Consider the following 27,883-nt stretch of genomic DNA (forward strand, 5'->3'; position numbering starts at 1 on the left):
CTAATCCGCTGCACTTCCTGATTCACTATCTCCATATCATCCAACCTCTTCTCTCTCTCGTTCTCTTCATTCATCAGCCTCTCAAAGTACTCCATCCATCTGCTCAACACACTCTCCTCGCTTGTGACTACGTTTCTTTATCCTTTATCACCCTAACCTGCTGCACATCTTTCCCAGCTCAGCCCCTCTGTCAAGCCAGTCAATACAGGTCCTTTTCTCTCTCCTTAGTGTCCAGCCTCTCATACAACTCATCATACGCCTCTTCTTTAGCCTTCGCCACTCCTTTCTTCACCTTGCACCATATCTCCTTGTACTCTTGTCTACTTTCTGATCTCTCTAACTATCCCACTTCTTCTTTGCCATCCTCTTCCTCTGTATACTCTCCTGTATTTCCTCATTCCACCACCAGGTTTCCTTTTCCTCCTTCCTCTTTCCCGATGTCACGCCAAGCACCCTTCTTGCTGTTACCCTTACTACATCTGCTGTAGTTTCCCAGCTGTCTGGTAACTCTTCATTGCCACCCAGTTCCTGTCTCACCTCCTCCCTAAATTCAACCTTGAAGTCTTCCTTTTTCTACTTCCACCATTTGATCCTTGGCTCTGCCCTCACTCTCTTCGTCTTCTTGATCTCCAAAGTAATCCTACAGACCACCATTCTATGCTGCTTAACTACACTTTCTCCTGCCACCACTTTGCAGTCTTCAATCTCCTTCAGATCAACTCTTCTGCATAGGATGTAATATACCTGTGTGATCTTCCTCCACTCTTGTACGTAACCCTATGTTCCTCCCTCTTTTTAAAATATGTATTCACCACAGCCATGTCCATCCTTTTGGCAAAATCCACTATCCTCTGACCTTCTTCATTCCTCTTCTTGACACCATACCTATCCATCACCTCCTTGTCTCCTCTGTTCCCTTCACTAACATGTCCATTTTAATCCTCTCCAATCACCATTTTCTGTCCCTTGGGTACACTGTTCATCACTTCATCCAACTCACTCCGAAAATCTTCTTTCTCACCCATTGCACACCCACTTTGCAGTGCATATGCACTAACAACATTCATCATCACACCTCCAATTTCTTGACATACTGTTCCTTCAGAATAACTCCTACTCCATTTCTCCTCCCATCCACACCATGACAGAACAATTTGAAACCACCTCCAATCCACCTGGCCTTACTCCCCTTCCATTTAGTCTCTTGCACACACAATACATCAACCTTCCTTCTGTCCATCATATCTGCTAACTCTCTCCCCTTACCAGTCATACTGCCAACATTCAAAGTTCCTACCCTCAGTTCCACTTTCTTTACCTTCCTCCTCTCCTCCTGCATCCGGACACGTCTCCCCACTCTTCTTGTCCTTCGGCCAATAGTAGCCCAATTTCTGCCAGCACCCTGTTGGCTAACAGTACTGGTGGCGGTCATTGTTAACCCGGGGCTCGACCGATCCAGTATGGAAATTTGTATTGTTGTCCGCATATTGATTTGGCAAAATTTTACACCGGATGCCCTTCCTGATATAACCCTCCCCATTTATCCGGGCTTGGGACCAGCACGAAGAAACACACTGGTTTGTGCATCCCCTGTGGCTGGAACTATACCTAGAACTATGACATTAAATTAGAAATATTCAGACCACCTTTATTACAATATTGCTACTACTGTAAAAGAAAAAAGTGGACAGATTGTATGGACTCTGACGTGATACTCGGTTTCTAAGTGAGTCCAAAGGTGCTGACTGCCTTTTTTTCTGAATGTTGTGATATTAAATTTACCCTGCTGTTGTCCTACGGTGCTACTCAAACGTCCAAAATAATAAAACAAGTCCGGCTTTGATCTACCTGCCTGCCTTTTTACTTTGTTCACTATTCTCACACTGTCACAGTCTTACTAACTGACTGCTCATTATTTGTCTTGGTCCTTGTCAGAACAGTAAACCATAAAAGCAGCCAAGGCACACATGCTGGCACTACGCCTCGCTACATCATTATTAATATTTTTTACTTGCTAGTGAAACTGCAAAGCATGAAGTGCTTATGACAATGCTGCTTGGGTCCCGTTTGTAGCGCCCTGCTAGTGTACTGAACAGCAAACGTCTTGTAACGCGTTTTGCTGCTGCATGAACACCTGTGAGGAATGAGAAGCAGGACTGAGTCCAGGGGAAAGAACTTTCTGTGAGGGTACAGGAAACATCTGTAGGAAGAGTTGAGCATCTAGGGAGTGATGGTAAGACTGCTTTTGCACCAGGTTTTGAGGTTTTCTTTCTCTCCATTGTCAACTGGCCATACCTCAAATATAATGTTAATAGATTTACACTATCATGATTTGTTCAAGGTAATCCTATTTAAATTGTTATATTTTACTGAGTATTAAACCTGTCTTGTACATTCATGTTTGTAAATGACGTATGCTTTAAATATTTCTGAAACTGCATTTATCAAAGCAGGAGACTTCGAATGAATAAAAGAAATTGGAAATGTTAGCAACAGAAATATTGACTAATAAAAAAATAAACTACATATTTTCTTGATAAGTAAATATTTATCCTCTGAACATAATGAATTTATAGTAATGGCAAGCATAAATCAAGAAAATTTTCAAATTAATAGACTACAGTACTTCATCTTAAAGGCTTATTGATAATTGTGAAGAAATTGGTTTCTCTGTGTGCCAAATTCCTTTCAAATTAAAATGTATGTGCTGTTAATTCAAAACTTCCACACTGGACAGACATTCAAGTGATTCAGCTCATGAGGTTGCTTTTAAACAGAGCAAAAGGAGGATCAATCTAATAACACCTGATGTCAGTAGTTCCTAAGTTTAGTTTTTAATGTTTGCAGGTTTTTACTCCAATTTCCCAGTCGATGCATCACTCTTACTTTTTAACTGATCTCATTGTTTAACAAGCTGCCCTTTTTTATTTTCTTACTCTAAGAGATTCTGAAATGTTTGTATTTTACCAAATCTTAAAATGCTTATGTTTGATTATAGAATTGAGATTTATTGTGCAAAAAACGTAGGAGAGATACCTAAGAATGTACAGGAAAGCTGGTTGAAGAGGTAGAGACATGGAATGAGAAGAGACAAGGAATACGTGGGCAAAAGAGTGATGGCAATGGAAGTACAGAGGAAGGGAAAGTTTGAGCACAGGTGGATGGATAGAGAAAAGGAAGACTTGAAAGAAAAGGGTGTGACTGCAGAGAAAGTGCAGAACCAAGGTGTATGGTGAAGGCAGATCTGGGGCATAAACCCCATATTGAAGTGGGCAGAGATGAAGAGGAAAAACTAACAGATAAGTGTAAATGGCAGTGAAACAACTACTTCCTTTTAGCAAATTGTTGTTTACACCTGCAGCTACACTGTTCACTTCTAATTTCTAGTGAAATATTCCCACATATTAAAGATTTTTGGACATTTGGGAGAACCTTCCTCTGCAGCTGACACCATGATTAGCCTACTCAGATTTTACAGAACAACCTAGCATGCTGGCACACAACATAGTGTTAGGGGACAGGAACGATTAGTTGATTAAGTTGATTACAACTAGAAAATATTTAGTCGAATACATCAAATAATCGCAGCAGCCCAAGTATTACTCATCACTTGATCCTCTTCTCCTTGCTCTTGTGGCAAGACATTACTCACTAAAAAAGCAAATATTTCGGAAGAAGAAAAAATACTTTCCTATTGTGATTTATATTTTCTTCAAAAATGAATAATGTTGATTTTCTAGCAGGAGACATTGAGCTAACTCGCTTTCCCATTTAAAGGAGAAAGTCTCCAAGTCATCCGGCAACACACTTTAAAGTTCCGCCTCTGTCCTACAGTCAATAGTCTTGGAGAATGATGCTTACCAATATGAAAAATAAACAAGTAAACAAATGTGCAAGTTAAACATGCTATTTTTCACCAAGCTATCAACTTAATGTTTCCCCGGCCTATTTAAACTACCCTGAAGGTCACACTTGCTGAAAAGAACATAGCAGTTAAGCTACTTCATGCCTCCACTTTGAAAGCAGAAATGTAAATGGCAGGCGCCACCTATCTATCTATCTATCTATCTATCTATCTATCTATCTATCTATCTATCTATCTATCTATCTATCTATCTATCTATCTATCTATCTATCTATCTATCTATCTATCTATCTATCTATCTATCTATCTATCTAATAATAACCCACATTTTTATAAAAACCCATCCTGTTGTAATGATGTAACAAACAGATGTGATTTTAATTTTGTTTTGATACTATTCAGTGTTTCTCTACCATTAAAACTAATGAGTAAGGCACTCAATCCACAGGTGCTGATTCCAGGAGGGTGGGTTTAAAGGCACTGCAGTATCCAACCTTAAAATCAAATTAATTTAATAACGTGTTAAATGGTTGTGAGTGTTCACAAGTAAACCAGGGGTTGTTCCTGCCTTGCAGTGGATGCTTGCTGGGATAGGCTCCAGCTGCACTGCAACCTTGCTCTGGATAAATAAGCCACGAAGAAGGATGGATGGGTTCACTTAAGTTTTCAAAAGTGCTTGCTTACTTTCTCACGGTGTTCCTGTTTTTATTCCAGCATTCCTTACATTGATTGGCTGCCAAAATTACTCTCACCTTACATTATCTACACAGCACAAAATCAGTGTGGAAGCCTTCAAACAATCTTGTAAGTAGTTATGTACTACAACTCACTTAAGATAACAGCTCCAAAGACTGACAAGTGGCAAGATTTACATCCTGATAGCAAGTTGTTGCAAAATGTAAACTGGATGCCTTTTGACAATAATGTGTTTCCCTCTCGCCCCAAAAGCAAATGCTTTTTTTTTTTAATTCAGAATCCTTTTTTGATCATTGAACTTATAAACACAAAGCAAATGACAGTGTACTGACCTCCTCCTTGTTATAACCAGTTAGAAAAGGTACACAATTTCAGAAGCATTAGAGGGCTGTTAAGCATTTACAGTACAAAGCTAAAACATTTTAAAATTTTCCTTACTACTTTAGAGAAAGTAATTACATTTTTGTGTAAATACACTTAAATGTAACAATAAATCATATTCTGAAATGGAGCCAGACAATCCATATGATGCTGAACGCCATCACTAGCGGGGTGCCATTATAGAAACTCAAGCTGCGCGTACTCCAGAATTAAACAGCACACACCACTGGACACTGCAGAGCGATTTTTTCATATAAGGGCGTGCGCATCAGGATCAAGCACTCCTCCAAGTCTAATTGAACACGTGCTACGGGGACCGAGGACCACCGCCGTTTATGTAACACAAGCGGTGCTTGCTCTGGACCACTCCATACATCCATCCACCCAAAATGAAAACTGGACAAATGGGGGAAATCCAGGGAATGACGAAGATAAAAAGATGCGTCCAGCAGCAATGGAGTAATAATAGCATCATCAAAAGTTGTGTGACACTGACAAACAAAGCAAAACTAATAAAATATTAACATACCTTCACCAAAAGGCCAGCAGTCAACCGCCATGAGTAGCAGAAAACAAAGAATAGCATTAAGCAGTTTCTCCATTTGCTTGGAGTGTTTGGGTTGCAATTCTAAAAGAAAAAAAAGTTAAATGAAAAAATGCATATATAATGACACATAATATAATGGAAATTTCAGATATTAACCAACATAATGATTTAAGACTAGATATAATTGAAAGTGTCAAGAAAGTAGGTCACAATGTTTGAAAAAAATTTAAATCTGCATAACATATAAAGGTACACAGGTAGGTGGAGAAGCACTGGTCATTCATTCAAGTGAAACCTTCAATTGACTCCGAACATGTGACAATACTACTACTACGGTATTACTTTCAAACCTCTATTGTGTATTTAAATAGAAGATTTTATTTCCAATGTGTAATATTTCACATTTACTTGTATTAAATTCCATCCACAACAAATTGGCTCAAGTCTGAGTCTTCTCAGTGCTCTTTGTAATGATTCAGTTTATTCAATGTTATCTGCCATTCCACCTACTTTAGCATCATCTGCAAAATGGTCACCTTGTTATTTACAATTTTATCAGATCATTTACATAAAGTATACTAGAAAGAGCAGTGTTACCAACACTGACTCCTTGAGGCCACCACTTTCAACATCAAAAGATCCTAAAAGGTTCCCTCTTTGCCTTCTGTATTTAAGCCAAATTAGCATCTATCTACCCCACTGCCCCTTAAGCTCCCACTTCTTCATTTGTATCTCATCAAAAGCCTCCTGGAAATCAAGGTAAGTAATATCATGTACTGTACAACTCTGTGATCATATACCTTTCTTTCATTCTCATTGAATTCTATCAAATTAATGAAACACCATCTTCCCCGTCTAGGCCGACGTTTCACTTATCACTAACACACCTGCTCACGCCATGTGATGCTTGATTTTTTTTCTTACTGATTGCTTCCATTGATTGAGGCATCTTAGCGTTGCTGGCCTTTAGTTACTTGGATTGTCTGTATCATCCATATTACTAAACGAGAATGGTAATCCGGATATGGACGCAGGGACCTGGGCCGTGGACGCAAAAGACGTAGTGTGCAGGCGCCACACAAAGCCCCCCTCCAACCAACGGAAAATAAGAAATGAGGTGCCGCGCACATAGCACACAAAAAAAGGAGTCAGACGCAGGCGCCACACAAACCAATGGCACACAGCGCCACACGAAGCCCATAGCACACGAAATGGGACGCACACAAAAAATAGGATTCAGACCCACGACACACAAAGCCCCCCTCTACTAACAGAAATAAAAAATGAGGCAACGCGGCCCTAGCACACAAAAACAAGAAGTCAGACGCAAGCGCCACACAAAGCCCATAGCACACGAGACGGGACAGACTACGGATTTCACACACTAACATAAATAAGAAATGAGACACAAAGGACCCCTCCACTAACAGAAATAAGAAATGAGGCAACGCACCCATATCACACAAAACAGAAGAGTCAGACATACGCCCCAAAGTTAAACGGGACAGACTACGGACTCCACACACGGTCACCCATCGAGCCCGAGATAGCACATTCCACGCACTTCTAAAAAAACGCACGCCGACAAAAGACGTCATACATAAACAACAACAGACCGGACTACAATACATATACAGTCGCGACACCTGATGGGTAATAATACGAAGAAACGAACTGTCCGTATTAAACATACATCATCTGAACACGTTTAAACTATACAGCATAGGTAAATCTAATTACAGAGATGCATTATTAACCGTACAACCACAGAAAAGGCTCCATATTAACAGTGAGTGCGATCCTCCTTATTACTTATCCATATTACTAACGATAAAGAACAAACAAGTCATGAATTCACGATCACGGGTACAAAACAATACGGCTCGAGTAACGGGACCACAAACACGAACCCGCATGAAAAAAAACAATAAACGTCGGCGCCTACTACGCGCTTCTGAAACCGCGTAAGAAAAAATGTCTCGGCTCCAAAAACGCAAAGCTCAAGTTACACAGTTACAGAAACGAGCCCAGATGGACAGACACAATGAACGTAGACGCATGCAGCGCGCGTCTCAAAGTGCTGAGGCCAAGCGGGCATGGGTTCAAAAGGAAAGAGCTCGAATCACAGAGATACAAAAACAGGAGCGACAGGACAAAATAAATGAACGCAGACGTCTACAACGCGCGTCTGAAATGCCGTAAAACAAGCAGGCAAGGCTCCAAAAAGAGAGAGCTCAACTGACCAAGATACAAAAATGGGACAGGCTCAATAAAAACAATGAATGCCGGCAACTACAACGGGCTTCTCACACAACACAAGCAAAGCGATTACAACTCCAAAACAACACATCCCAAATACTGGACATACAACGACGCGCCTCTCAAATGGCACAAGCAAAAGATAAACGTCAAAGACATCAATGACACACACCTGCTAAACGATTCCGCCAGTTGGCTGACAACGCGTTCAATAATGAGTCCACTATTCATGAAAATTCATTGGGATTAATGAATGTCATTTGCAATCATTGTCATTCACTTAACTTCCCTGAAGAAACAACTGGCAATACAAGTAATAAATTTACACGTTGTTGTCAAAAGGGTCAAGTTAGACTGCCTCCAGTGGAAAGCAAAGTAAAACGTCATAAACAGGTTAAACAAGTTGGCCAAACACATGGACAACAGGTTACAGATAATGAAGACCGGAATTCAAAAGCTTCAAAAACAAGAGCTCGAATGACCGAAATACAAACTGAAACGGAAAACACTACGGGGTCCGCAGTACTCCACTATGCACCGTATAATCCTGCGGAGGAGGCTCCGTATTAACAGTGGAGAGCCCCAGAGTGACACAGGCGAGCGCTCCGTATTAAACGTGCGTCATCCTCACACGTGGCTGCCCAGCGGGCACGGGTTCAAGACGCCGGGGTAGGCGAGCGAAGCGAGCAGGGGGCGGAGCCCCCTTGTCCTTTTATATGACGGAACAACATTTTCTACCTCCCAATCTACAGAAATTCTCCCAGTGTCCAGTGATCTTTGAAAACTTTGTGTCAAGGTTTTACTTACTCCTTAGGCATTCTAGCCTAAATAGTATCTAGACATGGTGATTTGTTTGAATTCAGACATTTTTATCTAACCAAAAATATATATTTGAACTTTTCTTATTTTTAGAGCTACACTGTTTCATTTCATTCATTTTCTTTTGTTAAAAATTACAGGAGATGTAACAGGAAGCCACATGACCCATCACATTGCTTATGGCAAGCAAATTAGTAAAGATAAATAACTTTCACAAAGAAATAGACATCATGGTAATTATATACTGTACAAGCATAACATGTAATTGATGCTTCCTAATAATCTGAGTTAACTTCTTCTTCTTCTTCTTTCAGCTGCTCCCGTTAGTGGTTTCCACAGCTGATCATCTTCTTCCATATATTTCTGTCCTCTACATCTTGCTCTGTCACACCCATAACCTGCATGTCCTCTCTCACCACATAAACCTTCTCTTAGGCCTTCCTCTTTACCTCTTGCCTGGCAGCTCTATCCTTAACATGCTACTCTAAATATATTCGGCATCTCTCCTCTGCACATGTCCAAACCAACATAATCTCGCCTCTCTGACTTTGTCTCCCAACCGTCCAACTCCCTCTAATGTACTTGTTCCTAATTCTATTCATCCTCGTCACACCCAATGCACATTCTTACCATCTTTAACTCTGCCACCTCCAGCTCTGTCCCCTGTTTTTTGGTCAGTGCCACTGTCTCCAATCCAGATAACATAGCTGGTCTCACTACCTACTTTGTTGAAAATTTTGAAATGAAATATCTGAAAGCTTAAGCCTTAGGCTGAAGTCAAAATTGATAGTTTTACCAAATATTGTGAGTTTCTGAACCATGTTTTGGTGGCCATTGGCAACAGTTTAAAAACCTTTGAAGTTTCAAAGCTGGAAGCTGAAAAGTTCAAATTTACCCAAAAACCTAATAATTTTTTAAAACCAACAAGTCCAGGAATTTTCCTAAAAAATGGTGTATTCATTCTCCAGTTACAGTATCCACAAACTTTTTACTTTCTCCATACTTAAAGAAAGTAAAAATACACTTTAAAAGTGATGTAAGCACTTTATGAGCATAGCTGGGTTGTAAAGTATCTCACATTAATCTAAATTGCCAAAGTTTTTGTTTTACTCCATTTGTATACTCTGTCCTAAAAAATGAAGGACTTAATGTTCAGACATTCAGTATTTATCTGAAACTGCCATTGTTTGCATATGAACTGCTTGATTTCAGAATGTGGCTGACCAAAGAGTTTTAGAATCTGGACTTAAGGCACCCTGTAATCTATGTGCACATACTTCACAAGTCTGTGTTTCAACTTTAGGTTTTGTATTATACTGAATATATTTTAACCACACTAAAGTTGCAATTATTGTATAGCATGCTGGGCGTCTCTCTGGTACGTGCTTAACAACAAATCATTTGAACTGAAATAAATTAACCAAGAAAATATAAATATTAGTTTTTCAAAAAACTGCCAAAACTAGTTCAATAAGGTAAGAACCAACTCTTGAAAATCTGTTACCTGTAAATCAGAATTCTTAACCTAACTAAACCTTTAGGATTTTCGCACTGCAAAACATGTTATGTAATAATACTCATTTACTAACACTGACTTAATTTATTCCGAGGAACATGAAGAACTGGAAGAATATTATGAGATTGTTTTATTCATTTTGCTAAAGTTTCTTCTTCTTAATCAGGCAGGCTGTTATGTGCAGAAAATGTTGCCTGGATTAAAAGAATGTGTCTTTGGTGGTGTGGCGAGCTAAAAGCGATTGTGCAGGTGCCACGACCCACTAACCGATCGCACCGGAATTTATTGACAACTGGCACGGTGTTCGTAAATAGGCGGTGATGTGCAAGTTCTGTTTGTCTCGACATTAACACTTTTGAGCTACATAAAATCACTGTTATGTGCACAGAAAAAAATGAACGTGTGCATTAAACGAAAGCATGCCTTTGCGCACTAAAAGCGCGTGCACGGCGAAGCACTACGAGCACGATCTCCCGGATTTCGTCACTTGCATTCTGCGGTGTTAAAATCGTTAGGCATTACCAACCTGCACGTTCTGTTTAGCTCGAAATTAATGCGTTTCGATCCAAATACAATTCAGCGGGAACATTGCAACAGTTGCTTTCGATTTCTAAATTTGGCACAAGCTCATTTCTATAACATACCATTTAGGACACAAAGCACGATGACAGCTAATGCACTGAAATGCGCACAACATTAAGTTTGATCTGACACATGCACACTGTATGTAAAGTAACACTCGGCGCAAAGCGGATATTCGTAGACATTGCACGTTATTAGTTAATGTCGCATCCATATTACTAACCGAAGGTTGTAAACCGGATGGGCGCAGGGCTCACCGGATGTACGGAAACCCCAAAGGTCCATGCTGTGACAACACGCATGCCTACAACGCGCTTGCAAAAGGAGTCACAGCACACACCAACTGTGACAACGCGCGCGCCAACAACGCACTTGCAAAAGGAGTCACGACTCAAACCAAAGGTCCATGCTGTGACAACGCGCGCACCTACAACGCGCTTGTGAAAGGAGTCACGGCTCAAACCAACAGTGACAACGCGCGCGCCTACAACGCGCTTACAAAAGGAGTTGCGGCTCAAACCAAAGAAAACACAGAAACGACACTACGACCTGTGAACTACACCTGAGGTAAAGCGTACACGCCAGGTTGTACAGCTGCCCGGACGTGACCGCCCACACCACCGTATATACCCTCCATGATATGTCTTCACGCAGCAGCTTCCCACTGAGGCGCATATTGCGCTGTGGCGTTCGCCCCACAATCAGACGCAGCGGCCTCCCAGAGTCAGTAGGTGGCCCCCAAACAACACAACCTGTTCAAGCGGTTGGTGTCAGCGAAGGCAACAGACTCACGTCTCCACAAAACGAAACCGCTTTAGTACAGATATGCCTATTGGATTAAATGACATTTCCACAGATGTACCCGCCCTCCATGATATGTCATCCATCCACATATCGGACGGAACAGAAACTGATTGCCATTCTAGGATTTCCGATTCGCTAGCAAATCACAGGGTTTACTTGTAAGAAGCTAATTACAAGTTGTAATGTGAACTTAATGCTGAATAATTCTGGGGTCTCAAGACGGAAAATACTGCATAGAGAAGCAATCATCGACAGCAGAAGTTGGTCTCGTCCGTTGATAGGAGATGGGCGTCTGAAGCAGAGCTCCGCTAGCAGCGGCTTTATTTTCCCACGTATTTCATATTATTTAGAGGTATCCTGTATTTAACCCAACCAAGGAACTTCCACTACAATATACAAGCATGAGTAACAAGAAGAAAAGTCAGAAAGAACCGGAAAAGAAACTTAAAGCTGCATCAAAGTCTGGACAGACATCCGGCCCGAGTGCAAGGTATGGCCTCTCGGAGACTGACCTAGAATAGGCAGACGAATGCGCAGATTTCCTGGGACCCCGCTCCATTGTATCGTCTCCAGTCGAGAGTGAAAATGGGAGCGAAGGTGCAAGTGATACAGGTCGTGATGGATCGCCGATTTCTGAGGATCATTCGAGACTAGAAAAGGCCCTGCAGGATGTGCTCTCATCTACTCATCGTGAGCCCACAGCACCTGCTGTAACAGGAGCTGCATTTCCACTCGCGGAGCACAAAAGCCGAAGCGAACTGTCCGAACTGAAAGAGATGATTGCTACACTGGCCACTGCCATGGTTACGGCCATAAATGAGCTTAAGAAAGAAAACAAGAATGATCTTAAGAAGGCGACCATTGAGCTTAAGAACGAGCTTAAGAAGGATAACAAAGATAAGGAAACTCGTCTATTTAAACGTTTTGACGTGAACTTTAAAGGCATGTTGGAAAAATTAGTGGAACACATCGAAGAAACTGAATCCAAACTGAAAATGCTTGCCGACCAGATTAATGACGTTACAGATCAGCTGGAAGACGTTAAGCAGGCATTCACGGCTCGAGTTGAAATAGCGGAACAACTGGCGTCTAACGCCGATGAAAAAGCCACAGCTGCGAATTCCGAATGCAAAAAACTTGGAGACAGACTTGCAGTCCTGGAGGATGGGTGCAGAAGAAACAATATAAGAATTGAGGGTATACCTGAGAAACGAGAAAGCTCAAGCCCAGTGAAATTTGCAGTAGAATTACTGTCTAAAATAATTGGAGATGACTTTAAACTCGACATTGAGATAGCAGCGGCTTATCGCACAAACAGACCAAACACCTTTAAACCTAGGTCTTTTATTGTCCGCTTCGAGCGACTACGATGTAAGCTTGATGTGATGGCACTTCTCAGACACAAGCAAGAGATTATATTTGAAAATAATCTTATTCGTATTTTCCCCGACTTCTCACCATCAACAACTGCAAAACGTGCAGCCTACATTGACATTAAAAAGTTGCTACGGAAAGCCAATATTAAATACAGCCTCTTGTATCCCGCCAAACTGAAAGTGGAAGTTCAAGATCAATATTATATTTTCTTAAGCAAAGAAGAAGCTGAAAAGGAATTAAAGAAGCTGTTTCCAACACTTTTTGAAAGTTAATAAGGAGCCGTATTCTATCAAGGCATGGGAAGGACCTATGATCTGCTCTCTGCTCTCTGGATCCATGTTTAAAGAGACTGGTATTATAATTATACATCCTTTTCTTTATCTGGACTTTATATGTTTATGTTTTAATTAGAGTTATAGAGTTATAGATGTGAGTGTGAAAGTGTGGAAGTAATTAAAGTAGGATTTGTTTTTTTTATTTATTTATTTATTTTTATTTATTCTACTATACCTTAAAGTAGACTGTTTAACATCATACCCTTGGTTTATTGCTTTTTCTACTATTTATACTATTACCATTATACTATTACAGTAGGAATTACCAGGTTTATCCTAGACTAATTTTTAAAATCATTCCCAGGGTTGATTCTTTTTTTTTTTTTTTTTTTATCTTAATATCTTAATAACTTAAAAGCGCTGAAGATTATTTCAAGCTTAAAGACTGTTAATGATAATATTTTCGGCAGATAGTATTAAGAATTTAGCTGCAAAAGATATCTCTGTTTTAATTCTCTAACACCGCTGTAGGGTGGGGTTTGTTTTGTTTTGGACATGCTCTGTCTCTTCGTATGTCAGAGGACTGGGACATCGTGAAGTGGGATCTAGCCTCATGTGGGAAGGCAAAATGGGGGGTGGGGGGATAAAGGGGGGAGAGAAGGAGAGCAGGTTATATCTAATCTATTCTTGTAATCCTTATAATTATAAATATCAATGCAACAATAGGCTAAAATGCAATAACTCATAGGGAATCTTGAAACTAAGATTAAAACTGCCTCATTACCAATTAAAACTATAAAATGACATTAAAAACTCAGAATCAATGTCTCCATGATGGGACAGTTAACTTTGTGAGCTGGAATGTTAAAGGCCTGAATCACGAATTAAAGAGAAAGAAAGTATGCTCTCACCTAACAGGCTTAAACGCTAAAATAGTATTTTTACAGGAGACCCACTTACTAACCAAGGATCAGTTCAGATTACAAAAAGACTGGACTGGCCAAATGTTCCATTCTAGCTTTATAAAGAAAACTAGAGGGGTGGGAATTCTCATACACAGAACAGTTCCATTTGTAGCATCAGATGTAGTATCGGACCCTGAAGGGAGATATGTGATGGTCATGGGCAACTTATATAACAGTAAAATGATTTTGATAAATGTTTATGCACCCAATGTTGATGATAAGGAGTTCATGCAAAATCTATTTGCATCCATTCCCAATGTGAACACTCATAAAATTATAATGGCTGGGGACTTTAATTGTGTTCTAAATCCACTCTTAGATAGGACTCCTGTGACAGGGGGGACGACATCTAATACTGCAAAGACAATTACACAGTTTTTAAATGATCACAACTTATCAGACCCCTGGAGGTTTCTTAACCCAAACTCAAGAACATATTCATTCTACTCACCAGTGCATTATAGCTACTCAAGAATTGATTATTTTTTTATAGATAATAATTTCCTGCCTACAATTAAATCATGCAAATATGACACAATTGTTATCTCTGACCATGCCCCTCTAGTCTTGGAGCTAAAATCATTAAGCCCCTCACACTCACCTTGTAGATGGCGTCTTAACCCTCTTTTATTGGCAGATGAGAACTGCACAGAATTTATATCCAAACAAATCAGCTTCTTCCTAGAGACAAACACGTCCACAGAGGTTTCTGCAGGAACACTCTGGGAAACTCTAAAGGCCTTCTTAAGAGGAAAGATTATTTCATATCTTTCCCACATAAATAAATTAGAAACCAAGAAAGTATCAGAGCTAAGAAGTGAAATTACTAGAATAGATGAAGAACAAGCCAGGCGTCCAAATGAAGTTCTCCACAGGAAAAGGCAGGCCCTGCATACAGAACTTAACATCTTAACAACTAAAGAAACTGAACAACTTATTTATAAGTCTAGACATCATTACTATGAACACGGAGAAAAAGCTAATAAGTTCGCAATGCAATACCAGTAATCACCAACAAGAATGGAGAAGAAATTATTGACCATAAAAATATAATCCACACATTTAGAGATTATTATAAGTCTTTATATTCTACTGAGCCCAAAGAAGACAACACACAATCTAATGCATTTCTGGATACATCACAGATACCACAAATAGATGCTTTAAGTGCTGAGGAACTGGATAAACCTCTAACGCTAACAGAATTACTAGACGCTATAAAGTCACTACAAAGCGGGAAATCAGCAGGCCCTGATGGCTACCCCGTAGAATTTTATAAGAAATTCCCCACTCAGCTAGCTCCCCTCTTATTGGCAACATTTACAGAAGCTACAGACAACCAAATACTACCTCAAACATTTTGACAAGCATTAATCACCGTCTTTCCTAAACAAAATAAGGACTTGTTACAATGTGCATCGTACAGACCAGTTTCACTCCTGAATAATGATGTTAAGATACTCTCAAAAATCCTAGCTAGAAGGATGGAGAAAGTGCTGCCCTCGATAATATCACAGGATCAAACTGGATTTATCAAAGGCCGTCACCTATCTTCCAATCTCCGATGCTTGTTTAATGTTATATATTCACCAGCAAAATCAAACACCCCAGAGATATTACTATCATTAGACGCAGAAAAAGCATTTGATATGATGGAATGGAACTACCTTTTCACTGCATTGGAGAAATTTGGGTTTGGCCCGAATATTTGTGCATGGATCAAACTACTGTATACCAATCCAGAAGCTTCAGTTTGTATTAATAACATTTGCTCAGAGTACTTTAAACTAAAATGTGGTACCAGACAAGGATGTCCCTTGTCGCCACTGTTGTTTGCAATCACTATTCACTGCCGAAATTCTTATCAGATAAAGGGGATTGTCAGAGAAGGACTGGAACAGAAAATTTCTCTATATGCGGATGATATGGTCTTATATATATCAGACCCAGAAAACACTGTCCCTGCTGTTTTAACAGCACTAACAGAATTTCAAAAGATATCTGGTCTTAGAATTAATCTGAATAAAAGTGTACTCTTTCCAGTGAATTCACAAGCATATAATATTAGATTGGACACCCTACCTTTTACCATAGCAGATCAGTTTAAATACCTAGGGGTAAATATCACAAGTAAACATAAAGCTCTTTATCAACAAAATTTTGCCGTCTGTATGGAAAAAATTAAGTAAGACTTGCATAGATGGTTAACCCTTCATCTCACTCTAGCCGGAAAAATTAACATTGTTAAGATGAATATCCTTCCTAAACTTCTCTTTTTATTTCAAAACATTCCAATATATATCAATAAATCATTTTTTAAACAGTTAGATTCAACAATAACCTCATTCATTTGGAACTCAAAACACCCACGTATCTGAAGAGCGACCCTACAAAGACCTCAGGCAGAAGGTGGCATGGCTTTACCTAATTTTCAGTTTTATTACTGGGCAGCAAACATACAAGCCATAAAAACCTGGACACAAATAAATGAACATACACAGGCTTGGTCCGCAATAGAAGTAAAATCCTGTACAGTAATCCCGCGCTATATCGCGCTTCGCCTTTCGTGGCTTCACTCCATCGCGGATTTTATATGTAAGCATATTTAAATACATATCGCGGATTTTTCACTGCTTCGCGGGTTTCTGCGGACAATGGGTCTTTTAATTTCTGGTACATGCTTCCTCAGTTGGTTTGCCCAGTTAATTTCATACAAGGGACGCTATTGGCAGATGGCTGAGAAGCTACCCAGCTTACTTTTCTCTTTCTCTTGCGCTGACTTTCTCTGATCCTGACGTAGGGGGATTGAGCAGGGGGGCTGTTCGCACACCTAGACGATACGGACGCTCGTCTAAAAATGCTGAAAGATTATCTTCACGTTGCTATCTTTTGTGCAGCTGCTTCCTGAAACGACATGCTGCACGGTGCTTCGCATACTTAAAAGCTCGAAGGGCACGTATTGATTTTTGCTTGAAAAACAAACTCTGTCTCTCTCTCTCTCTATCTCTCTCTCTCTCTCTCTTTGTCTGCTCCTGACGGAGGGGGTGTGAGTTGCTGCCTTCAACAGCTTTGTGTCGCGGTGCTTTGCATACTTAAAAGCCAAACAGCCCTATTGATTTGTTTGCTTTCCTCTCTCTTTCTGACAGTCTCTCTCTCTGACGCGCACTCCTTTGAAGAGGAAGATATGTTTGCATTCTTTTAATTGTGAGACGGAACTGTGATCTCTGTCTTGTCATGGAGCACAGTTTAAACTTTTGAAAAAGAGACAAATGTTTGTTTGCAGTGTTTGAATAACGTTCCTGTCTCTCTACAACCTCCTGTGTTTCTGCGCATATCTGTGACCCAAGCATGACAATATAAAAATAACCATATAAACATATGGTTTCTACTTCGCGGATTTTTTTATTTCGCGGGTGGCTCTGGAACGCAACCCCCACAATGGAGGAGGGATTACTGTAGTACTTCTTTATACTCATTGCTCTGCTCTCCAATAAATGCAAGTTATCGCAAATATACTAATAACCCAATTGTGCTTTACTCACTTAGAAGATGGAACCAAATTAGAAAAGCATTTTAAGATGGAAAATCTTTTATCAGTGGCACCTCTGCAAGAGAACCACCTCTTTCAACCTTCGCAAGTATATCCAGTTTTTAATACCTGGAAAAGTTTTGGGATTAAAATGCTGAGATCTTTATATAGACAACATATTTACATCTTTTGAACAATTAAGTTAAAAATTCAACCTCCCAGCTACACATTTCTTTCACTATCTTCAAATTAGAAATTTTGTTAAACAGAAATTGCCCGATTTCCCCCACTTCGCACCCTCCACAATGCTGGAAAAAATACTGCTCAATTTCGAGGAATTAAACACTATTTCCGCATTATATAAAATCTTATTAGAGTCCCTACCTTTCAAAGATCCAAGAGGACATTGGGAAGACGATCTCTTAATCAATATATCAGAAAAGAAGTGGAAGGTAGCAAAGCAGAGAATTCACTCGAGTTCTATAAGCGCAAAGCATAGAATTATTCAACTAAAAATTATATATCGAGCTCATCTGTCTCGCTTAAAACTGTCCAAAATGTTTCCAGGGCAGGATCCAACCTGCGAACGCTGCAACCAAGCTCCTGCCTCACTGGGTCACATGTTCTGGGCCTGCACCAAACTAGCATCATTTTGGACAAAAATTTTTAAGTGCCTTTCAGACAGCCTTGGTATCACAATCCTTCCTAACCCATTAACAGCTGTGTTCGGTGTTCTTCCAGATGGACTTGAATTGGAGAAGGACAAGCAAACGGTGATTGCATTCACTACACTTTTGGCACGCAGACTTATTTTGTTAAATTGGAAGAATCCTAATTCTCCTCTGATAAGTCAGTGGGAAACCGATGTTTTATATTATTTGAAATTGGAAAAAATCAAATTCTCAGTTAGAGGATCTGTACAAAATTTTTTCAAAACCTGGCACGATTTAATCAACATTATTTTAGAATAAGAGAATTGACTATTACCGCATTTAATTCCCTTCTCCATCTCTTATTTACATATATATTTACTTCTCCTTTTCTTTTGTTTAATGTTGCCTTATTAAAAAGCCCTAAGCAATTTTCCTTTAGCTAAGCTCTCCTTCTCAGGGGTGGTGTTTGATTTGTCTTCAGTTTTGTTGGGTTATAAATTGATCTATTTGTATGGAATGATTACAATGAAAATTAATAAAATAAAAATATATAAAAAAAATAATAATAATAATACTGTTGACAATGTACGTTTAGTCTTTTTCATGTGTTCTGTGCATAATTCAATTTAACCAATGTGGCTTACTTGTTTTGGTTATGTCTCATTGTAAAAAAAATCTGGATATTCTACTGTAATTAGAAACTTTCATTAAATTAGACCAATGTGAATGTCGGTTTTGACGAAGTAAATATTATGTTAAAACCCCATTGATAATAATACAAAAGTCATCAGTAATTATTGGCACGTTATTACTTACACAAAAAGAAAAATACATTTTCCGTTTGAATATTGTAAAATGTATGTAAAAATGTATCTACAAATGAATTCAGAAGGTAAAAATATGAAAGCAATGCAGACGTTATCCCTATTTAAATCATTTTCACTTTTTTCTGTGCACCTGGCAACGACTTTGAACCTAACCTTGGATATGTGCTTTTGTTTGTATTGTTATGTTTATTGTTGTTATGATTAAAAAAAAACGGGACTTGAAAGAGAGAAGACTGCCTGGCTGTCACTATTCAAATGAGCACCTGGGTTAGCTAGGAGACACATATATCTCTAAAGCTTGGAGCTTCCACCCAGGTGCTACGGTATACGGAGTTGACTCCAATGGGCACCAATAGAGTCCAGCTGCAGACCTCCCGAGCTCTGCATTTTGCACTGTGGTTAAGATTAGAGTTGTGGGAGGGTTATCTGACTCATATAGCATAAGTTTTAACATACCTATATCATCAGTGCTCTCATGACTCCAAGAGAACCTCTACCACCCAGTTGTTCAATATAACATACAGAAATCAGCGCTCTCAAAACACCATCACCTCACCCCACACTATTCAATGCAATACACTGTACAGTATGTACACCAGTGCCCTCAAACCTCCAATGCCCTATCTATGTGTAATAACATATGTAATGTTTCAGAGTAATATTTACAGCTTTGCCTAAGGCAGCAAAAAGGCTAGAGCTGACCCTAAGCTCACATCATCATACCACATTTTCCAGATGCTGTGCATGTTATCCTCTGGGTAATTTGGGTTCTTCCCATATCCCAACTTCCAACCTCAAAGCGGTATGAGTTAACTTTTGTTTGTGTGTCCAGTCCAGAGCTGTCTGCTTTTTAACCTTAACCAGCACTGGATTTATTAATGGACAAATTGCTGTATTACTGTTGTTGGTTTTAAACTTTTTAGCTGTCTGACAGAATCCTATGAGGAAATATAAAAACTCAAAGATGGACTCTGAAGCAAGTGGTCCACCCATTTGTATTTTTTTGTTTTTCAGATTACCAGAAGTTGATTAATTGCTTTATTTCCTTCATTATTTTTTGATATCATATTTTACTGTTCCTGGGCATGAGTCCTTTGTGATTTCATGTAGTCATGGTAAATTGAAGTTAATTTTGAGGTATTCCCTATTTATTCGCACAGAGCGGCGCTAATAAAAATAACTTAATTTCTATCTTGAATATCCATTATGCACATACAATTCAGTTCTGCTCTTCCGAAACATTAAATATGGCTTTATTAAATGTTAGAGCATTAACCAAAAACTCATTTTCCAGCAACAATCTTATTAGTAAAAGGAGAATTGATTTTATTGCACTAAGTGAAATGTGGCTTAGCTCTGATGGTACAGCTGTTTTAATCGAATTTGCGCCTCTGAATTACAGCTTTGCTTATGAGGATCAACAAGGTGAGAAAGGCAGCGGTTTAGCAAACATTTACTCGAGTCGGTTAAAGTGTAAAGATGTCAGTTTTGGTAAATTCAAGTCCTTTGATTATCTTGCTGTTGTTATTCATGGCGTTTCTCAGTTTCTAGTATTATCTGTGTATAGACCTCCTAAGTACAATGCGTCTTTCTTTGAGAAATTCTCAGACTTGGTGTCAATTGTAATTACGAACTATGACACGTTCCTAATAGTTGGTGACATTAACTTTCATATTGATAATCGGTGCAACAACAAGTAGGAAAATGTGTTGCAAGATGAAGAAGAGGACAATGAAGGTCACAGATGAAATAAGAGCTACAGTCATTTACCATGTTATCAAGCATGGACTCCTTGAGAGAACCAGGATTATGAGTGTACCCAAATCTGCAGCACACAACAATTACATCAATCATAATAACATTCCACCAAACCAACAGGCAAGATGCACATTCTTCAGCAGTGTGAGATAGAACTGCATATTACTGTATGGTATTTACTATATTGTAATGAACACCTGGATGGCAACACTGACACACACACCAAATAGAAGTTAAGCCCAATAATGTGCGTATTTATTCCACAACAAATAATTTGCACCAGTCTTCTAGCAGAACCAAACTTGTAAACGCCTAGCAGTCATTTCACTAGACAGGCTATTCCACTCTTACAGTGCTCCTGATCATCGTCCAGTGTCTCGGGTTGTGCCTCTTTTCCCAGTTGCCCGTTACCATCTGCAAGGCTGTATTTATAATGGCGTGAGAGTCTCTACTTGCCTTCTCAGACTTGAAAGGTAAAATGAGGAAGTCCCAGGGGTTCCTGAAACGCACAGTTCATCACACCTGTGAATACCCTGCTGTCAATCACCTGTCCAGAACCCGCCCATCTCTAGAGTGACAATGCTGGCTATTACAATATATAGTACAGTGACATCCATTGAGCATTGTTTTGTTCTTTAGGATTCAAAGATTACCTTGCACAGGAGGCAGCAAATAGGTACTGGCAGGCCAAGTGGAATGCGACTTTGGTGGTTGCTGAGGCAAAAACTCGGGCATGGGAGGAGTTTGGGGAGGCCATGGAGAATGACTTCCGGATGGCTTTGAGGAGATTCTGGTCCACCATTCGGCGTCTCAGAAGGGGAAAGCGGTGCAGTGTCAACACTGTGTATGGTGGGGATGGTGTGCTGCTGACCTCGACTCGGGACGTTGTGGGTCGGTGGCGGGAGTACTTCAAAGACCTCCTCAGTCCCACTAACATGCCTTCCAATGAGGAAGCAGAGCCTGGGGACTCGGAGGTCAACTCTCCCATCTCTGGGACTGAGGTCACCGAGGTGGTCAAAAAAATTCCTTGGTGGCAGGGCCCCGGGATGGATGAGATCCGCCCAGAGTTCCTCAAGGCTCTGGATGTTGTAGGACTGTCTTGGTTGACACGCCTCTGCAACATTGCATGGACATCAGGGACAGTACCTCTGGATTGGCAGACTGGGGTGGTGGTCCCCCTCTTTAAGAAGGTGGACCGGAGGGTGTGTTCCAACTACAGGGGGATCACACTCCTCTCCCTCCCTGGAAAAGTCTATTCGGGGGTCCTGGAGAGGACGGTCCGTCAGATAGTCATACCTCGTATTCAGAAGAAACAGTGTGGTTTTCGTTCTTGTCACGGAACAGTGGACCAGATCTACACCCTTGGCAGGCTCCTGGAGGGTGCATGGGAGTTTGCCCAACCAGTCTATATGTGTTTTGTGGACTTGGAAAATCATTCAACTGTGTCCCTCGTGGAATCCTGTGGGGGGGGTACTCTGGGAGTATGGAGCACCGGACCCCCTGATAAGGGCTGTTCGGTCCATGTATGATCGCTGTCAGAGCTTGGTCCGCTTTGCCGGCAGTAAGTCGAACCCATTTCCGGTGAGAGTTGGACTGCGCCAGGGCTGCCCTTTGTCACCAATTCTGATCATAACTTTTATGGACAGTGTCACGCATGCGCGCATAGGGAGCCGCAGAACGACCCAGGGAGTAGCGCGAAGTCTACAGCCAAAAGGGAATGGAGGGCAACTAACCTCTCTGTCTCTTTTTTCCCAGAAAGAAGGAAACGATGACACCATGACTCTTCTAACATCTTGCCACTTCCACATTCTCCTTCCCCCTGATGATGTCAGGACTCCCAGCGTCCATTGCGACTCCCTACCCAGCATACCTCTGATTAATTCCGGTCCCCACTATAAATCTTCCCCCATCCCGCCATACTGGCGTTCGGTTGTTATTCTGTAAATGATTCTCTGGACTGTAATTGAATTTGGTGCAAACTGTACAGTATACAGGGCCGGAAACCCCAAACCTTTATGCGGATTTGTGTCTTTATTTTACAACAGAATTTCTAGGCACAGCCAGGGTGTTGAGGAGGTTCAGTTTGGTGGGCTCATGATTGGGTCACAGAGATGTCGGGATGTCAGTGTGATGGTGGACTACTGCTGGATGATGTAAGAAAAAGTGTAGAACCGATGGGGAAACAAATGAAGGTTTGGATCAAAACACTAAGATGTGACAAAAAGCTAGGCAAGTTATACGTAAGTCACTGAATAAGTAGTGTGTTTTCTTTGCATATACTGTATGCTTAAAAATATTACATTGAATAAATATTGTCATGCTTAATTTATTTACAACAATACTGTATACATGAATAATTTGTACAATTTGTTAATAATTACATTTCTTTTCAATTTTGTATTTAAATGTGACAAAATAGGACAGATAGATAGATAGATAGTGAAAAGCACTATAAGATAGATAGATAGATAGATAGATAGATAGATAGATAGATAGATAGATAGATAGATAGATAGATAGATAGATAGATAGATAGATAGATAGATCTTTAAGCTCTTAAAAAATAAATTAATAAATATGTAGATTAGAGTAAATAAATAAATATACACACACACTTTGGTCTGAACGCACACCAGAATGACTATAAAGCAAGAAAATGAAAAAGACAGAAAAGTTTTGACTTGGCTGTCATTGTAACTGTGATGCATTACGCAGGCATATTGCTGTTGGTATAAGGGAGCCCCCGTGGCATTTCTTAAAACATTTCTGCTGAATAATTTGTCAGCTGAAAGTCTGTCAGAGAGAGGATGTGCAGTATTGGTCATAACAGCGCTCAGTTTTGTTTTAATTCTCTTTAATTCTCCTCTAGGAGGTCCACAGTCCATGCTATAACTGAGTCTGCCCTCTTAATTAGTTGGTTGATTCAGTGGGCTCTCTTGAAGTGATGTTACCAGCCCAGCACACCACAGTGTAGATCATCGCACTGGCCATCACAGTTATTATATTTTTTTTTATTGTTTTCATGAATTAAAATAAATTTAACTATTCACAATCAAAACAGTTTTTATGAGTTTGATTTTGCACATCTCTGTCATTTTCAGAGAGCCAGCTTGTATTAACAGTTTATACCTTTAAAACAATTAGACTGAGGGGGTTGTTCTCAAGAAATCCCAGACCCTGAAATGAATCCACGGAAACCACATGTGGGCTAAGCACAGGTATTAAATGGACAGCAAAATATAAGGAGGGAAGAAGAAAAGACAAAGTACTAAACCATTAAACAATAAAATAAATCTAATGTCTCACTTGGCCCTTTCGGAGCAGTTCTCTTTATTTTCCTATTAGTTGTGGTAGCTGTCTCACTCACCCTAACACCATACAGTAAAGCACACTGTCTTCTCATCTCCAGCTCTCTGCCATATTTTCATCCAGCCAGTTTGAATCCTTGTTCATCTCTCCTTTCTACTGCAAGTGTAACAGCACTACGGCCAGTTTTAAACCCCAGTCCATGACAATTCCACGGATCACTTCCACCTCCAGGCCAGGAGTTTGCATTCAGTTAGCCCAAGGGCACCAGACTATGTAGTACAGTAAAACCACCATTAGGTCTTAACACTTGATTGTTGTACTGTACTGAATAAAATACTGCACAACTTACATTCCCCTTCATCCCTGTACTTTATTATTTGTTTTCAGTTTTTCAGTGCAGTTATTTTGCTGGGCTAAATGAACGTCCTGTTGTGCTAATATGACTTGATTTTCTGCAGCATATTGACATAATAACTCTACAAAAACAGAAGGGGCTATAGTTGATGTTTATAACATAAAAATGAATTGATTTTCCCAACGTGCTCATTCAGTTCCTGTGTCGCAATAGTCCTACTGTAATGACAAATCTCTGAATTGTATTTTGAAAGATCAAATCATAAGCAGTACCTGCATTTTAATTCTGGTCTGCAAAACTTATATGATATATTCCATCATAGTTTTGTTCCTTTTGTAAGAACAGCACACTTAAATTGAAAGTAAAATACTACTTAAAAGTAATTCTTTATCGCAGCGCAGCAGTAGCCAAGTCTTGGTAAGATAAACCACTACTGTACTGTACTTGCTTTTCAATTAAAAGAACGACTGTGTTGTGGCCGCTGCACGATCGTGTCGTTTGCACCCCCATGTGTCTCAATGCGCCGGTCATTGCCTTACCTGCTTGTGCTTCCAGGTTTTCTAGGAGAACGTCCCGGTGTTCGACTAATGTTCAAAGAAAGGAGCCCACAGAACTTTAGTGTTCACGAGCGCAGCGCGTTGTGTTCAGCGATAACCTTCATGAAGTGAAAGTGAAACATTTAGTGAGAGTTGCTGACGGCTGCATGCATGACAGTTGGTGTTTGATCCACGTCGCCACGCGCTAAATAAAATGAAGTTGATCTGAAATGCATAACTAAACGAAAGAAATGCCACTTTAACACCAGCAATGTTTTATTTAATATATAAAATATATAAATATATATTATAGGGGTAACATTTAAATTACTCTTTTCTGACTGATCTTTACAAATATCTCAATTCCTCAATACTTTATTTTTTGTTTCATTGGGTTGTCACATATATAAATTCTGAATTGCAATCTATTATGGCAAATTTTCACATTTTTGGATATTAAGGGTTATTTCTGACACAGATTAGAATAGATTAATCCTCTCGGTTGCCTTTTTCTTTCTTTAAAAACAAAATGGTTGTGTCATCAGTTAAACAACAAATTTTAATTTCTCTTCCCAAAGATTAATACCTTGAATTTGATTTGTCTTAATATCAAGAAGGAAAAGTGAACAGCATTGCCTAATACCTCATCTAATATCACATTTTGGTGGTTTCATTACAGAGTTTAATTGAACTAAATTGCTACCATTAAGAAAAGACTTAACAGCAGAATGGTCCAAAACCAAAAAATTGCTATTTCTTAAAAAAAAAATTTTGCTCAATCGTGTCAAATACTTTATAAAAACCTAAAAATAAAATTAAACTATCATCCTTAAAAACATCATCAGAATCCTTCAAATCCAAAATAAAATTAATATTATTATAAATATGTCTCCAGTTCATAATACCCGATAGTGACTTATCAACAATCTCATCTAGATGTTCTTTTATTCTGCTGGCAAATATTATAGTAAATAACTTTTTGTCATCAACTTTACACAAGTAATTGGTCTCCACTTTTCTTATACGAAAGTACCCTCATTGGGTTTGGGTAGATACTCATCCTGGTCTCATTGAAGGAGGCAGTTCACTACTTGTTACATTTTTATTTATTGGTTGATTCATTGTATGTATGTTTGATTGGCTGTATTATCTGTCTGTGAGTCTATATCCCTGCTTTTTATATTTCTGCTACTGTAGGCATCTGGATTTTCCCTTGACATTAATAAAGTTTATCTAATCTAATCTCATCTAATATAATATGGGTGGCACGGTGGCGCAGTGGTAGCACTGCTGCCTCGCAGTTAGGAGACCAGGGTTTGTGTTTTGGGTCCTTCCTTGCATGTTCTCCCTGTGTCTGCGTGGGTTTCCTTCAGGTGCTCCAGTTTCCTCTCACTGTCTAAAAATTTGCGGGATAGGTGAACTGGAGATGCTAAATTGGCCCTAATGAGTGTTTGGTGTGTTTGCCCTGCAATGGAGTGGTGCCCTGTCCAGGACTGGTTCCTGTCTTGTGTTCTGTGCTGGCTGGGATAGGCTTCAGCCCTCCACCCCAAAATACCCAGGTCTAGAATAATTGAGTTACAAAATGAAATGACCAATATTTTCATGACAATCTTTTAAATTAATTGATAACAAATACCTTTATGTTGAGTCAGAACAGCAGCATGATCAATGCAGACATTAAAAACCTGATTTTCTAATATACTGGATAGGAAAAATAAGTTGGTTCTCGACAGTTTAGGCATATCTTTAGAGCACCATGTGAATTGGATTTTATCAGGGTTTTTAACTCTTCATATATTAAACAAATCCAGACTTAAACAATAATAATTTAAATCAGGGATCATCAGCTGGCGGCCTGGGGGCTACTTCCAGCCTCCCAAAGACTCCAATCCAGCCCACAAAATATTAATTAATTAATTCATTCATTATTTTAATGAATAATGAAAATGTAAAGAGGGGAAAATGTGCTATGCTGTTTAAAATATTTTATTTAGAATATTAAAGCCATTCCAAAATAATTGAGATATAGCCTATTAATATAATTTCATTAGGTTTACATACCAAAAATAGGTGTATTCCACCCCAAGGTCTGTCATATCATATCAGTAATATTAAAAAATACTATCTTGATTTCCTAACTGTAGTTACCACACAGATTTAAGGTAGTAAAAATGATATTAATTTTGTAAGAAAGTGAACATTTTAAACAATAACATCTAATTATGTATGCCAAATAAATTAATTTAGTTTGAAAGTCCAACTCCCACAGTGTTATGGTGCTAAAATTCTGGCCCTTGGACAAATGTATTTGATGACGCCTGATTTAGATCCTCAGATTCTCCCCTAGTTGTATTTCCGGAGCGCCGTCTAACTATATTACTATTAAGCACAAAGTCGCTTCCCCTATTGTTTTAGCCTCTGGCATCTTCTCTGAAAGATTGCTGATTTCTTTCTCATAGTTTGAAAACAGTATTTTATTTTGTGATTTGTTATTAGTTGCATACATATTCCTCAATATGAAGAGATCTCCTTTAATCTCTACTTCTGTCAATCGACCAGAATGATATATTTTAGTGTTAAGAATCGTCTCTTTAAAATGTTCTTTTAACCTCCTTGGCATTAACCCTGAGTGTGACTCAGGATCTGAATTTTATGTAGTTACGGTAATGGCACAGTCAGATTCGGGGTGACGGTTAATGATTCGTTTTACAATTTTAAGCTTGAACAACACTTGGGACAGTATTCTGCTGCAATCTAGTGGATGAAATAACATCATGCTACAAAAACAGCCTGAATATTTCTATGCATATTGCCACTCTTTGGTAAATCA

The 27,883-nt window shown here is 39.4% G+C and overlaps 2 protein-coding genes across 4 annotated transcripts in view; both read right to left on the reverse strand.

Annotated features, from left to right (window-relative positions):
* The window catches only part of LOC114644521 (cell adhesion molecule DSCAM-like), a 647,203-nt gene extending 636,509 nt beyond the window's left edge, over positions 1-10,694 (reverse strand). The window contains exon 1 of the mRNA XM_051922477.1: positions 10,610-10,694. The gene's annotated coding sequence lies outside the window, so the exon portion shown is untranslated. The remainder of the gene's footprint in view (positions 1-10,609) is intronic.
* Positions 1-27,883, reverse strand: part of LOC114669633 (uncharacterized) — a 362,584-nt gene that overhangs the window by 135,225 nt on the left and 199,476 nt on the right. The gene's annotated exons all lie outside the window — the stretch shown is intronic.

The sequence above is a fragment of the Erpetoichthys calabaricus genome, chromosome 2 (genome assembly GCF_900747795.2).
Source record: "Erpetoichthys calabaricus chromosome 2, fErpCal1.3, whole genome shotgun sequence".
In the NCBI taxonomy this organism is placed as follows: domain Eukaryota; kingdom Metazoa; phylum Chordata; class Cladistia; order Polypteriformes; family Polypteridae; genus Erpetoichthys; species Erpetoichthys calabaricus.